The sequence below is a fragment of the Natrix helvetica genome (assembly GCF_964273705.1).
Source record: "Natrix helvetica genome assembly, chromosome: 4".
Classification (NCBI taxonomy): domain Eukaryota; kingdom Metazoa; phylum Chordata; class Lepidosauria; order Squamata; family Natricidae; genus Natrix; species Natrix helvetica.
Genome location: NC_138550.1, coordinates 115,149,044 through 115,164,329, shown reverse-complemented (window position 1 = coordinate 115,164,329; position 15,286 = coordinate 115,149,044). Strand labels below are relative to the sequence as shown.

Sequence of the window (15,286 nt, the reverse complement as noted above, 5' to 3'; positions counted from 1 at the left end):
TTTAGCTCTTTTAGCATAGTACATTTTGAGTGTACAATGAGAGTGTATGTTGACAACATATACTCTCTAATAGTGACAGGTGCTAAGAGGCACAAAAATTTAAAGTACATTTTAATGAAGTTGAAACTTGTAAAGAATTTGTTACATGTATTTGTAGTGAGGATTTTTTTTTATAAATAGGTACCTTGGGAGTGTACCATTATTGATTATTACTTTTAATGCTCACTTCCTTTGATTTTCTAAATTAGAGTAACATCTAGCAGCTGGAAATTATGTTCTGGTTACCATACTAGGCAATTCTTAATGGCAATGTCCTTAGAAGATGATCCATGATTACAACCCACAGTTTTGCTGTCATTTAGCTAGAAGGGACATGTGTTACTGTCATAATCAATTGATGAGATTGGATGGATGACGGAATGATGAAACTGCAGGCTGGGTGTTTAGCTTGACATCTTTTCTGTGACAAAATAGCAGCATGGATGCATGGGCAGTACTTCTTCCATCATCCTTATCCTTAAGATAGAGTTATCTGTGCGCTTTGACATTCTATAATGTTAATTAAGATTAACAAAAGCCATGAGTATAATCACATTTTCATATTAATAAAGCTGACATGTTATAGTATATCTAATTTCTTGGTAGTTTTTCCTCTGTTCTGCTGTGACAGAAGTAAATATATTTGATGTCCTTTTTGACATCAAATATATAACAGAAGTATATATGATGTCCTTTTTTGAAAATTCAAGAATGCATTTTCTCATTAAATGTTTAACAAGACATTTTTTAAAACAATGGTAAACCAGATATTTTGGTTATAAAGCAATAATTGGTAGCCTCTTTTTGTTGAAGAGCCTATCTGCCTTCAAACATCTGTTGAAACAAATAGCTCTGCAGAAAACTAATAAGACGCTTGCCTAGTGTCTGGCATTTAGGCATTCCAAAGCAAAGGGACTGCTTCAGAGAAGGCATGCTTTCACATTCATAGCCCTTTCACTGCTCATGGAAGTGGGATCCTAAAAAAACATTTGCCCACATGGACTGGGAAGATTCTACCTAGAGGAAGAAATTTACTATATATAAGGCTTAGCTTTCTACTTCCTTTCTTTTTACCCATTCATTATTCCTTTAATCTTTTTATACAGCCAACTGATCTCAGTGCACTACTTTTATACTGGTTATTATTTTTATCCCATTAATTCAGCACAAATTAATTCTTGAGCGTATCTTTCTTTGTTTGTTATACTGTTTCCACTGCTTTTCCGGAGTAGTTTTTAGAATGGTCCAGGATTGGGTTATTGTCATGTCCAGTTGGCCTCAAGACTGAGTTAAATTGAAGCCATGCCTCTGTGCTCCTTCTTGCTGGCCCCAGTTTCAACTCAGTTTGGCCTGGGAAGAGACGTGAAATTGTTGCCTCCTGATACTTATCCTGATCCATTCTGCAAATACCTCATCCTTCTCTACCTGCCTATCTCACCTATTTGCCCTGAAACCTGCCCTTGTGTAGGGGCTGCTCCTGGCCGCTGGTAAGGGTTGCAGAGGTTTCTTTCTTGGGGTGTGGGGCCCGGACACCATTGAGGTGGCCATTTTGGGTGCCGGTTTTAGCCACTTGGAGCAGGAGTTCTGCAGGGGTTTTCGACTAACCTCTTTTTCCAATGGCAGAGAAAGGAGCTCCAGAGGCTGCTGTCCACTGGAGAAGCCGCTAGAGCGGTGTGGGCGGTGGAGGAGGCTTGCAAAGGTCACCACGAGCCATGTGGAGCTGCAGGAGAGTGCGCCAATCGCGGCGAGGAGGCTGTGTGAATAGCCAGCATTGCTAGACCTTCTGGGCTGGGTAGGGTTGCGACTGAGGGCTTGTGGACACTGCGTGGCAGTGAAGGAGAGATGAGGAGGACAGCGCAATGGTGGATGGAGAAGAAGGGCCTGGATCCCCGCCTTTATCTCCTGGAGAGGGAATTTCTGGCATGGGCAGCCTAGACCCACTTCGGCCAGACAAAAGAAGGCCTTTGCAGCGGACCGGCCTTCTAGGGCTGCACAAAGAGATGAGCAGTGCAGGCACAAGGCGCTGGAGAAACAAGTCTCTAGGGCTGAACAGCACATGGGGAACAGGCCAGGAGGTTAAGCCCATCCCCACTTAGGTCCTGCTCTCCCCTGGGAAGTGTTTCTAGGCCTGCCTCTGATCATGGGTCTCCCAGCTGTGGGAGGAGGTTCTTCGAGGAGATTTCTCCTTCTCCACCCGTGTCCACTGCAGACGAAGGCCCTTACCAGGGGGATCCCTTTCATTGCAGGGCATCAAGCCTTGACCAAGGTTTAGTCAGACCTTCATTGGCACCCCAGTCTGATCTTAGGGAATGTACTGGGGGACAGGACTTGTCCCCTATGGCTATTGAGCATTTGCCAGAGAGTGTTCAGAGGCTTATTACAAATGCAATTTCTCACAGAATTGCAGCTGGATTTCAGCAGAGGTTTCCCTCCCCTATTCCAGAAGGCTGGACCAGGTCTCTGGAAGTCAATCACCCGCACATCAACTGACTGGAACTGCAGGCGGTCCACCTGGCCCTACGGCACTTCAAAGTCAGAGTGGAGGGTCGGCACGTTCTTGTGCAGACTGTCAATGTTGTGGCGAAGGCTCAAATCAACCACCAAGGGGACACGCACTCCAGGGCACTGTGGACTGAGGAGATGGCGCTCGGCACCTGGGCGAAGAGACACCTTCGATCCATTCAGGCAGAACACATCACCAGGGTGGACAACCACCAAGCTGACTGGTTAAGTCGAGCAACTGTGGACTATGGATGGTGGAGTCTACATCTGGAGCTGTTCCAGAGTATGTGCTGGAGATTCGGGCAGCCGGAGGTGGACCTCTTTGCCGCATAGATGACCCCGTTCTTCTCTCGGTTCCCAACTCAGGGGATGGAGGGAGTCGATACCCTCCACACACGATGGCCGCTAGGCCTCCTCTATGCTTTTCCTCCCATCCCTCTCATCCCCAGGTCATTCGGAAGGTAGTCATGGAATGGGCAGCGCTCATCCTAGTGGTACCCCACTGGTCCAGGAGGGCATGGTTTGCGGACCTCGTGTGCCTGTCAGTGGAACGGCCATGGAGGATTCCGAGAATGGAGATAGAGTTGAGGCAGGGCACCCTGGTACACCAGAGCCCCAGGGGCTGCAAGTGGCTATGTGGAGATTGTGCAGGAGTGTCTAAGGACGCTCAGCTTTCCCACTGGGTGTCCACAACCATTGAGGCCTCATGGAGGCAATCCATAGCTAGGATTTGTAACTCCACATGGACCACCTTCGTGGCCTGGTGTTGTTCATCAGGAACTGACCCATTGTCAGTGTCGGTTCCACAGGTATTGGAGTTTCTCCAGGACGGGTTGAATAAAAGGCTCTCCCATGGCACTATTAAGAAACAGGTAGCGGCTCTGTTCACGGTGATAGCAGAGGAAGGAACACAATCATTGTCCCAACTTCCAGTGGTTAATAGATTTCTCAAAGGGGCACCAACTTGAGGCCGCCGGTGGTCCACAGATTTCTCACGTGGAATCTCTCCATTATGCTTCGGGCGCTGATTGGGGAGCTGTTCGAGCTGTGGAGAACAGTGAGCTTGAAATTTCTCACATTGAAAGTTGTGTTCTTGGTGGCAGTCATGTCGGTGAGGCGCATTTCTGAACTGGGGGATTTGTCCTCCAGGGCGGACCTGTGCACTTTCCACAGCAATTGGGTTGTCTTGCGAGTTGACCTGGTATTCTTGCCCAAGGTTAATGCCCCCTTCCACAGAGTGCAGAAGGTTGTCCTGCTGGATTTTTGTCCAGATCTGGTCAGGGATAGGGAACACCTGCAGCATAGGTTAGATGTCAAATGGGTCCTGTGCTTTTACCTCAGGCGCACAGGTTTCCTTAGAAAATCTGAAGCATTATTCATCTCTTTTCAGTAATCCTCGCTGGGGAAGAGGATTACATCCTCCACCTTTGGGAGATGGATTAAACTGGAGATAGCATTGGCCTATGAGGCAAAATACCTACTAATCACAGCGGGGATCACGGCGCACTCCATGAGGAGTGCAGCCACTTTGGCTGTTTGGGTTTCCCAGGCGCCGATAGATGATATCTGTAGGGCAGCGACCTGGGCTTTCCCGTTGCTCTTCATCCCCCATTACAGGTTGGATGCCTACATCTCAGCGAATGCGTTTTTCAGTCACAGGGTGTTGCAACAAGTCATAGCACATGATAGGACTCCGGACCAGTAGTATTCCCCCCCTGAGGGACTGAAACTTGGGTATGTCCCAATCCTGGACCATCCTGCAAACTACTCCGAAAAATGACAGTTGGTCCAGGTCCCACTCATGGTGGTCCATAGTGGGTGGAGACAGGTGGGGGACTTGTTTGTAGGTATCCCAGAGAAGCTACATCATTGAAACTGGAGCCAAGAAGAAGGAGCACAGAGGCGTGGCTTCAATTTAATTCAGTCTTGAGGCCAATTGGACATGACAATAATCCAATCCTGGACTATCCTGCAAAACTCCTAAAATCACAGTTCAGGTAGGTCCAACCTTCAATTCAACTTATGTTTCTCTTAACATATCCAATTCCTGCATCCATATAAAAAAGGAGACAGAAAAATAATCATTTTTTGTTCAGAAGCATATTCTTATATGCAACCATTTTCACTTCTTTTGACAAACTTTTATTCTTCACAACAAATCTTACATTACCTACTTATTTTATAGTAGCATTCACAAAATTTAAAATGTCTTCATTTTCCCACCATGCACGCACACACAAACCTATCTATCTTCTATCTAGCTATCTAGCCTATCTAATCATTCACTCCCATTTTCCCATTCAAATTTGATCTTTAACACAATAATTTTCAGATCCATACTCTTCGCTGCATCATAAAATCTAACGCCAACTGCAAATCATTCAAGTTCTAATCTAAGGCAACACCAGTTTATCTATGTACAATAATATGTATCTCCAACCAACACAGTTCTAAGAGTACCCGAAACACTGATATAAGAGCTGGTTCCCAGACTGATAAAGATAAGACAGCTATTATATAAACAACCAGCTGCAAGCTTCTTCACTATCAACAAAGAGATCAGGTTTTTTTTACAAGTTCAGAAAAAGGCTTTGAGAAAGAAAATCAGAGAAACTCTACCTAATGTGCAACAAGATATTTTGGATTTAAATTGAAAATAGCTCAGTTGCTGAAATCCCTACATCCCTTCCCCTTTCATCTCAACAAACATTGCCAAATAGAACTTTGTGAATATTGTACTTGGAAAATAATCATTTTTTGTTCAGGCATCAGCCAAAGTGCTTGTCTTTTCCTTATTCATGTATCTACAAACAAGGAAGGGGATTATCAGACATGCTTATTCCTAATTCCTGTTCAGTGTTGAAAATTTGCTAAGCATTCCATTTATTTTCACACTTGCTTTACTTCTAAATATATACTGCTATTACACATTCAGCAACCAACCTTCAATTCATGCAAAACACTCCATTAATTTAAGCTTATTCACTTTATCATATGCTTTTAGTGTATCAACAAATATGTAATTTTTTTCTCACTTTCATACATTTCTCAGTGACTTGTCAGTGATATTCTATGAAAATAAAACATTTAAACCAAATAAACCATCAGTTTATCTGACTAAATTGTAAAATGTGGTGTAAAATTTCATTTACATTATATATAATATAATGTAATTATAATATATATGATCTTTCCCCAAACTAAATAATATTCCCATTTTATTTATCACTACTATTTTCATTTGCAAAGGTATAAACAGTTGTAAAATACTGATTCAGTAAGTTTAGGAAAGAGATTAGAAAACATTTCACAAAGCTTCTAATACTGTCATATGGAAGCAGTGTTCTTGCTTGTTGGAAAGATCAAAAGTTTAAACTGCTCTCCTGCACTGTAACATGTTGTATTAACAGCAGATTCATTTATTTCCTAATTAACAAAAAGTGTTCTTTTTATTTAAGCCATCTGGCCGCAGAGCATGTTGTTTAACTGCTTGCTGTTACAGTTTGGAGCCATAGAGATGGGAAGGGAGAATGTTTTGGCTCTTATTTTGGCTAGCGACTAAATCAATGCTGTAGGTGTATTAACACACATGCTTGTTATTGCAGCATTTACTCCTTATTGATTGTGCGTGCGCGCGCGCGCGCACGCACGCACACACACACACACATTACTTTTTACAGGCAAACCACTTTTAACATTGACAGTTGGTTCATGCCACTCGGCAGTTGCAATTGAGTGCTGCCGTTCTCTTTCCATATCAACATTATAGCCTATGGCACATATTTTTCAATGACCTTTTGCTCTAGACACCTGACCACATTATGTGCAAAAATAATACTCTTTTGTCATGTCTTCATTCATGATATAGTATAAAAACTATGCATACTTATTATATTTACACTTATATTCATTTAGTTATTTGCTGATTTTGAAAGGTCTGCAGCTCTCTACTGATCCACTCTTGATTGCTTGATGTATGCAGCAGCTATTCTTACTTAGCTTGCATTGCACCGATAAAAGGAATTGTGACTGAAAATCTGATTTTTAAAGTACAGACATACCCATTATAGGTAGTCCTCAAATTACGACTATAATGGAGCCTGGAATTTCTGTCATAGGTTATGGTCATTTGTCAAGGCACGGATGTAACCATTTCATGACCTGTTTTACAGCAGTTGTTAAGCAAATGATGTGATTGTTAAGCACATGCATGTATCCCTATGGATGGGATTTTTTTTTGGCCAGAAACTGTCCCATAGGCCGCAAACCAGAAAAACAACTATTAAACCACAATCATGACCAGCTGTGAAGGTGTCCTGGTTGCCAAGTGCCTGAAATGCTGTCATGTGACCGTGTGCGTGTGTGCGTGTGTGCGTGTGTGGATCTGTCTGATGTCTAGAGCTGGTTCCCAAGTGGCTTTTTTGGGGGGGGGGTCATTGTAACTTAATGGTCGCAAGAGTCAAGAACTATCTGTATATGTTTATAAGACTATAAATAATTATACTTTCCAGTTGATGTATTTTGTTTTTTCTTAACTTCCCAAAGAGAGCCAATTTGTTGTAGTGGTTAAGACATCAGACTAGAAGCTGGGAGACTGTGTGTTATAGTCCACTGAGCCATTGATAAACTTCAGTTTGACGAGCCTGTAATGTTAGACGACCAGATGTGATTTTATGGATGTGTTACTTAATCCTCCTTAAGCATACATTGCCTCAACACTTGTCTGGGTTCTGTAAGCAGATTCCTGATTCCAAAATGATGAGCAGTTTTCCTACGAAGCATTGAAAGCAAAAGGCCTGTTTCCTGTGTAATATCCGAAGATTGAAGTGTCTGAAGCTCTACATTTTTCCATAACATGACATCTACTTCAATAAGTTAGGACATTGTTCCTACAGTGTTGTTGTTCAGAGTCATCTTGCAGTTTCTGTTGAAATGCAGTGTCTCCCTGCATTTCTCTTATCTTCCATCTTTTTCCTCCTTGATTGTATATTTAGTGCCTATTGCATGTGCTCTGTTGCATTGTTCTTCTGAAATCATTTTGATGAATAAGTCTATCTTATATTATTTTTTATTGTAAGGCTTCTTTACAAAATTTTGAGAAAGTTGCCTGTGATTAGCATAGTTTATTTTCCTTTTAAATGGACTTGGCATTCACAATATTTGGGAAAACATATATTTGAATTTCCTGTGTGAAAAGATAAAGATAAAGCAGCAGGAGAGAGAGCAAACATGATACTGGGTTGATTGTTTTCCTTTGATCTGAAGCAATGGCATCATTCCTGCAGTTTAATGTGGAAGGAGAAATCAAAAAGTAGGACTAGCTTTGTTTAATTTGAAAGTCTGGCTTAAAAATCCAAAATGGTTTGCCTTCACACTCGCTCTCCTCTTTAGTATAAACTCCCATCTAGTGTTGGTGTTTGAGTCATGGTATGTGGGTGTACTTTTAATGTGCTATCATTTATACTAACTTTTCTGTTCTTGTCTCCCTAGGTAATTGCATTGTCAAATTGTACAATGAGTCTCATCTTATAATGTATTAGGAAACAAAACAGCTATATTTTCCAGTAGAACTGAGGGAGGGGTCACCACTGGGTATTCTCAAAGCCTGATTGGTCCAAAGACTGAGGGAATTTTCTTTTAATGCTCCACCATTCCCCATGGTTTCCAGTTTCCTCTCAGTCTTTGGTCCAAGCACTGGTTTTGGTTCCCTTAGAGGAAAAATTTACTGTTGCTACTCTGCTTTTAATTCGGTTAATTGGCTTTCCTGAATAAATTCTAAATATTATATTGAGCTGCAGCCCTCAGAGACCGGGTCGTCCATCTCGTCTCAAGGTAAGGAGGTTGCCTCGGCAATCCCTCCTATCTCAGGGGCCTGGGAGCTCTGTCTGGTCCCTGGGCGAACGGGGGTGACAGGCTCCATGCTGGCAGCTTCCAGGGAGCGGCTGCAAGTCCCCGAGTGAGCAGGATGGCGCTAAGGCGAGCCACATGCTTTTAAACGAGCTGCGGCTAGGTTAAGCGCACCACGGCTTTAAACAGCGAGCTGCGGCTGCAGTTTGTTTTTCAACGCCGTCCTTCACAGCAAGCCATGGTGACTTAAAAGGCGAGCCGCAGCCCGATTCAGCAAGCAGCGGCTATTAAGAGCCAGCCGCAGCTTGAAAAGAAGACGCGGCATTTAAACAGAGAACTGTGATTCCTGAAGGCTCGAGAGGGGTGAGGAAGGATCCGGCAGCCATTTTCTCTATGCACGTGGAGGTGGCCATTTTCCAGAGCATCGAGCCTGCGTCGCGGCTGCTGATTGAGGCCGGCAGGCAGCATTGACCTAATTAGGAGCCACTTCTGCTCCCTCATGGCCTCGACACCGACAGGCATTCCTACTGGGCCGAAATCCTTTGGTGGCACATGAGTGTGCAATGGCAGATCCTATGGAAGTTTCTATGCAGGTCCAAGGGGATGTAAGGGAGGAGAGGATGGACAGGCCCAGAACCAGGGCTGCTGCTTCCAAACCCTCGGCTGCACAGCATCCCTCTTGTGCCACAGTCAGGGACAAACAAAGAAGGCAGCAGGCACTAGAAAAGCACATTGCCAGGGAGGAAAGCCAGGCCCAATCCATCAGGCCCAGTACACCCAACAGGCCCAATAGATCCAGATCCCCAGTCAGGTCTGGCTCCCACCTTTCTGGTTCTCCTCCCAAGAGTTTCAGCCCTCCTTCTCCTTCTGTTTCCCCTGCTAGGCCACTCAGGCAAGCTAGATAGGAGATTTCACCATCCCCTCCTGTTTCTCCGAGGTCAATCAGAGAAGGTGGGGAGGACCCATTAGAAGGGTCATCTCGTGATTTCTTTCCGCCTACAAGTGTTGCTCCCCAGGCACCCCCACTGGGGCCATCAGAGAATGACTTGCATGAATTAGAACTTCTTCCCGAGAGGATCAAAAATCATATCTCCTTAGCCATTACCAAGGGCATAGCCACAGGCCTCTCCCAACATGAACGTGCCCCTCCTAGCAAGAGTAGGCCTCGTGTTGATCACCAGACTAGACATTCTACTTCTGTTTCTCATAGGCAGAACAGCATCAGACTTCCGTTCCCATTGGTAGTCAGTGAAGGCTCCATTGTGGGGGAGGAAGCTCAACACGACATGGGGTTTTCAGAGGATGAGGACTCTGCTCCTCCTGATCCTCCGGCCTTCCCTGGTCTTTTCTCTCCACCTATGTTCAAGACCCTCCTACACAAGGCAAAAAAGACCACCAAAATTGAGACAGGAGACCCAACGGTGTCTCAGCCTCGGGACCCTAACTTGTCCATGTTTGTCAACATGGCCACCAACAAAGAGGAGGTTCCTGATCCTCCTTTGTTCCTAGAGATGGTTAAGAACCAATGGGCCCGCCCTTCCACTTTCCCCAACCCTGGGAGTAACGATCACTGCTTCTACAACATGGAGCAGGCCTTCTCCCAGGCCCTGCAGCTTCCAGCCATAGGCAACCCGATAACTGCTCTGGTTTCTTCTTCTTCCATAGTCTCAGGGGATGTGGCAGATAAGTTAAAACCAGAGGATAAGCGTACGGAACTTACGTTATGTAAGAATTCAACGCTTCCGCATGGGTGACTAAATCCGCTACAGCGGCCTCATACTTTAATTGTTCCGCCGTTATGTGGTTATGCCAATTGCAGGAATGCATTCCTGTCCAGGATGAGCGTGTCCAGCAAGATATCACCAAAATTATTGCTGCTACTCAATTTTCTGCTGATGCCACTCTGGATTCCATTAAATTTGTGTCCCGAGCACTTGCTACCTCGGTGACTTCCAGACAGCTTCTTTGGCTGCGCAGTTGGCAAATGGACAATAAGGCAAAATGGAACTTGGTGGCAGCTCCATTTTCTGGCACTGATCTCATTGGGGAATCCCTAGACCCAATCCTCATAGAGAATAAGGTTAAGAAGGTCCTACCCTCTAATGCAAAGAAACAGGACACTCGCCCAACCCCTTTCTGCAGGCCCTCCTACAGGGCACCCAAGTCTGATTATCAACACAGGTACGCCCCCTATAGGGCCGACAGACAACCTCATCGACCTTTTTACCAGGATAGGAGTAGATACCAAGGACAGCCCAGGCGGCTCTTTCATGGAGGGGGCGGCCGCCCCTTCTGCAGGGGGAAATGACTCCAACCCAAGTCTTCTCATAGGCAGCCACCTGGAACTGTTTGTGGATCAGTGAGACCGGATAACCTCGGATGCATGGGTCAGGTCCACAATCAGTTACGGCCTTTGTCTGGAGTTTTTCTCCCATCCCCTGACTTTCTTCAGGACCTTCCCTCAGTCCCAAGACCCGGAACGTCACTGGCTGATGAATCTGGCCATTCAACATCTGCTGGACACCCGGGCGATAGAACCGATTCCGAGGGCGGAACACGGGTTGGGCCATTACTCCAACCTATTCATGGTCCCGAAGAACTCAGGGGGGTGGGGGTGGAGAGCGATCCTGGACCTGAAGCATCTCAACACCTACCTGGTTTACAGGTGCTTCAAGATGGCCTCCCTCAGGTCCATTCTTCTGGGGATCCGGCGTGGGGATTATCTGGCATCTGTAGATTTAAGACAAGCCTACCTTCACATCCCAATCCTGCCAGCCCATCGCAGATTTCTCTGGTTTTCCCACAACAGGTGACACTTTCAATACAGGGCCCTTCCCTTCGGCCTAGCCTCAGCCCCACACACATTCACCAAGGTCCTGGTGGCATTGGTGGCTCACCTGCGAGTCTCCCCGGTGAGACTCCAATGCTACCTAAACGATGTGCTCATTCAGGTCAGTCTCACTCACAAGCTGTCCACGACCTAAATCGCACCATCCAGACATTACAGATCCTTGGATTTTCTGTCAATTTCCCCAAGAGTCACCTTCTGCCCATGACGAGAATCCTCCATCTTGGAGCAATAATAATTCGGTTGCGGGACTGGTCCAACTTTCCACCGAATGTCTCACCAACCTCCAGTTGCTGGCATGTCATGTCCAGGCAAGATGGTCAGTTTCCATCCTGACCTTGGCCCATTTGTTGGGCAAGATGGTGTCATGTATAGGGATAGTGCCCTGGGCCCGCCTTTACATCCGGCCATTGCAGTGGGCTCTCATTCCATATCAATGTCGGCGAATGAGCAACTCCTTAAAGGTCATTCCCCTGTCTCCTGGGCTTCGTCTATCTCTGAGGTGCTGGCTATCTCTGGGTCTCCGACAAGGGTCAACAATTTGGGAGCCGGATCGTGTCACGATCACTACGGACATGGGTTTATATGGCTGGGGGCCCCTAATGAACTCCAAGCTGGCGCAGGGTCATTGGACAATCTCAGACCTGCGCCACAATATCAATTGGCTGGAGCTGAAAGCAGCTCGCCTGGCCCTCCTTCACTTCCAGGACTTGATTGTCAATCGTTATGTGCTCCTCCTGACAGACAATGTAGCTGCAAAAGCACACATAAACCATCAGGGGGGCACCCACTCCAAGGGTCTCTGGCTGGAGGTGCTGAAACTCGGCTCCTGGGTGGAGAAGCACCTGGCATCAATAACATCAGAACACATCTCGGGCACGGCCAACCACCAGGCCAATTGGCTGAGCCGTGCGACAGTCAACCACGGCGAGTGGCAACTCCACCCCGACTTATTTCAAGCAATTTGTCATCAATTTAGCACCCCACTGGTGGACTTGTTTGCCAGCCCGCCAAACGTTCAATTGCCGATATTCTTCTCCCGCTTCCCGGCCCGGAATGCAGAAGGGACAGATACGCTCAGGAGCAGATGGCCACCCGGCCTGCTCTATGCCATCTCCCCTCCCTCTAATCCCGGGGACCTTGAGGAAGGTAGTGGTAGAGAGAGCACACATCATTCTGCTGGCTCCATATTGGCCCAGATATCCCTGGTTTGCGGACCTTGTCCAACTGTCCATATCTCCCCCTTGGAGGATTCCTCAGGGGAGATCGCCCTGTGCCAGGGGGTCCTGATACACCTGGAGCCTCAGTGGCTCCACTTGACCGCCTGGCACTTGAGCGGAGCCTCCTGAGGAATGCAAACCTGTCTTCCAATGTTATTGCTACCATCAAGGCCTCGAGACGATTTACAATTCGATGTGGGCAACTTTCGTCAAATGGTGTGTTCCCCTCAACATCAGTCTGACCGAAGCCTTGGTCGCTCAGGTTCTTGAATTCTTGCAGAAAGGGTTGGAGGGGAGCCTCTCACAAAACATTCTACAGCGCCAAGTAGCAGACCTGTCATTGGTCCTTGCCGGGGACAGTCATTGCCCTCTCTTGCAGCTTCCTCTGGTTAAGAGGTTTCTTAAGGGAGCTACCAACCACCATCTCCCTCCTGTCAACAGGTTCCCCATGTGGGACTTGCCCTTAGTACTTAGAGTGCTCCTTTTGAACCCCTACGGATGGTTCATCTCAGATTCCTATCTCTGAAAGTAGCCTTTCTGGTCGCTGTGACATCTGCATGGCGTATTTCTGAGTTAGGGGCCCTGTCATCGAAGGACAACCTTTGCCAATTCCACCAGGATAGGGTGGTCCTCCGTTTGGACCCCCTGTTCCTCCCAAAGGTCAACTCTCCCTTCCACAGGGCACAAGAAATTATCTTGCCGAACTTTTGCCCCTCGCCCTGTCACGAGAGAGAATACCTATGACACCGACTGGATGTCCACCTGGCTTTGCATATTTATCTTAGACGTACGGTGGTGGTTCGCAGATCGGAGGCTCTCTTCATTTCAGCCCGGCTCCTTGGGAGCTAGTGTGTCCTCTGCCACAGTTGGCAGGTGGTTACAACAGGCTATTGTTTCTGCCTGTGAGGCTTCAGGTGAGGTTCCCCCATCCGAGATCACGGCCCATTCCACACGGAGCGCTGCCAATACAGCGGCATGGGTTACCAGAGCCCCATTTGAGGACATTTGCCAGGCAGCCATGTGGTTGTCTCCAACCCCGTTTATCCATCACTACCGGCTAGATGTCTTCGCATCGGCAGATGCGTCATTTGGATGCAAGGTTCTCCAACAGGTAGCGGCCACCCCTCCCTCGGGATCTTGATGGCCTGCCCTGGGACTGAGCTTGGGTACGTCCCAGTGGTGACCCTCCCTCAGTTCTATTGGAAAAGGAACGTTGGTCCTTACCTGAACATGTCTTTTCAGTAGAACAGAGGGAGGGGTCACATCCCACCCTAATTAGCTACCTTAATTAGATTAACGGTGGGATGGGGTTGTTCGGTTTCCCTCTTTCTGTGTTTTTGCAGTGTTCATCAGTCAACCTTGAGAAAACTGGGAACCACAGGGAATGGTGGAGCATTAAAAGAAAATTCCCTCAGTCTTTGGACCAATCAGGCTTTGAGAATGCCCAGTGGTGATCCCTCCCTCTGTTCTACTGAAAACACATAGTTTTGACAAGCCAAACATGTGGCTGTTATTTGAAAGAGTTTGAATTTAGCATTAGCTGAATATGCATTCAGCTCTACACTTAGGAAAGAAAGCTGAAAGCAGTAATGTAGCAACCTGGCATATATAATTTTAAATGTCTGGAGAAAAACTATTTCTAATTGTATTTGCTAAATAATAAAATTAGTAAAGGTTTACCGCATAGGAAATTTCTAGGTTTGTAAGGGCTTAAAATTAATTTGGATGATTTATATTAATATGCTAGTTTAGAATGAGGAATGTAGCAATCTGAACCAGATGAGAATTGCCTATACTAGTTCATGCCTTTTAAAATGATTAGACTTCTGTGAATTTTAGTTAGGTTATGGTATAAAGAATACCGTTTTTATTAGATGATTTACCTCTAAAGTTCCTGGCACATGATGATAACAGGATATGACAAATACAGCCTTGAGAATTTCCTCTAGAATTCTAGAGAGGGATTTCCAGTAAAACTTGCTCATTTTTTTCTCAAATGTCTGGCTGATCACTTGAGGGTGACATATGGTAGAAACATGCTTTGAGGGACAAGCCTCCTGTATGGCAAACAGAACCATGCAAAACAGACAGATGGTGGCTTATTCAACCTTGGAAAGTTGTTTAATCCTACGTACTGGCAAAGCCTAAGTATAGAGAGACAGAGAGAAAGCTGTACAACCTTAATGGCATCTGAAGCAAAGATGTGATGAAAATTCTCACAAATAGCTTTGTACTTTATAACAATGTTACTCTGATATAATCAAATATAATAATCCTGACTGTTTCAAAATATATATATAGTAAATAGCAGCAAATATAGTCTATTGTTTGAAATTCATTTTAAAAAGTGCACATTTGAAAAGAAATTAATTTGAATTGTTCAATTGCTCAGGAGAGGGATGCAATTTTTAAAAGTCTATTCTCATTTATTTGTTTGCTAATTATACTTTCCTTTCTCCCAGTCTTTAATATTTATTGTATTTTTTCTTTGCATGGTTGATTGATTGATCATGTACTATCCTACATAATCTATGGAACTGTATAGATGGATTTTTCTCCATAGCAATCTGTCCCTAAACTTGGTTTTTTCCATCTTTAATGGTACACCCACCACCATTGCAACAGGGTCTGTGCTGATGGCCATCTTCTTCTCTTTTCTTCTATTTTTTTACCAGCATTATCACTTTCTTTAGAGAATGAGGTCTTTGCATACAGGTAGTCCTTAACTTTTAACCACAAAAAGTGCTAAGTGATACAATTGTTAAGTGAGTTCGCCTGATTTTATGAGTTTGTTTTGCCATGGTTGTTAAATAAATCCAATTTTCCCCCA

The 15,286-nt window shown here is 45.4% G+C and overlaps 1 protein-coding gene across 1 annotated transcript in view; it reads left to right on the top strand.

Annotated features, from left to right (window-relative positions):
- The window catches only part of LDLRAD4 (low density lipoprotein receptor class A domain containing 4), a 301,736-nt gene that overhangs the window by 33,491 nt on the left and 252,959 nt on the right, over positions 1-15,286 (top strand). The gene's annotated exons all lie outside the window — the stretch shown is intronic.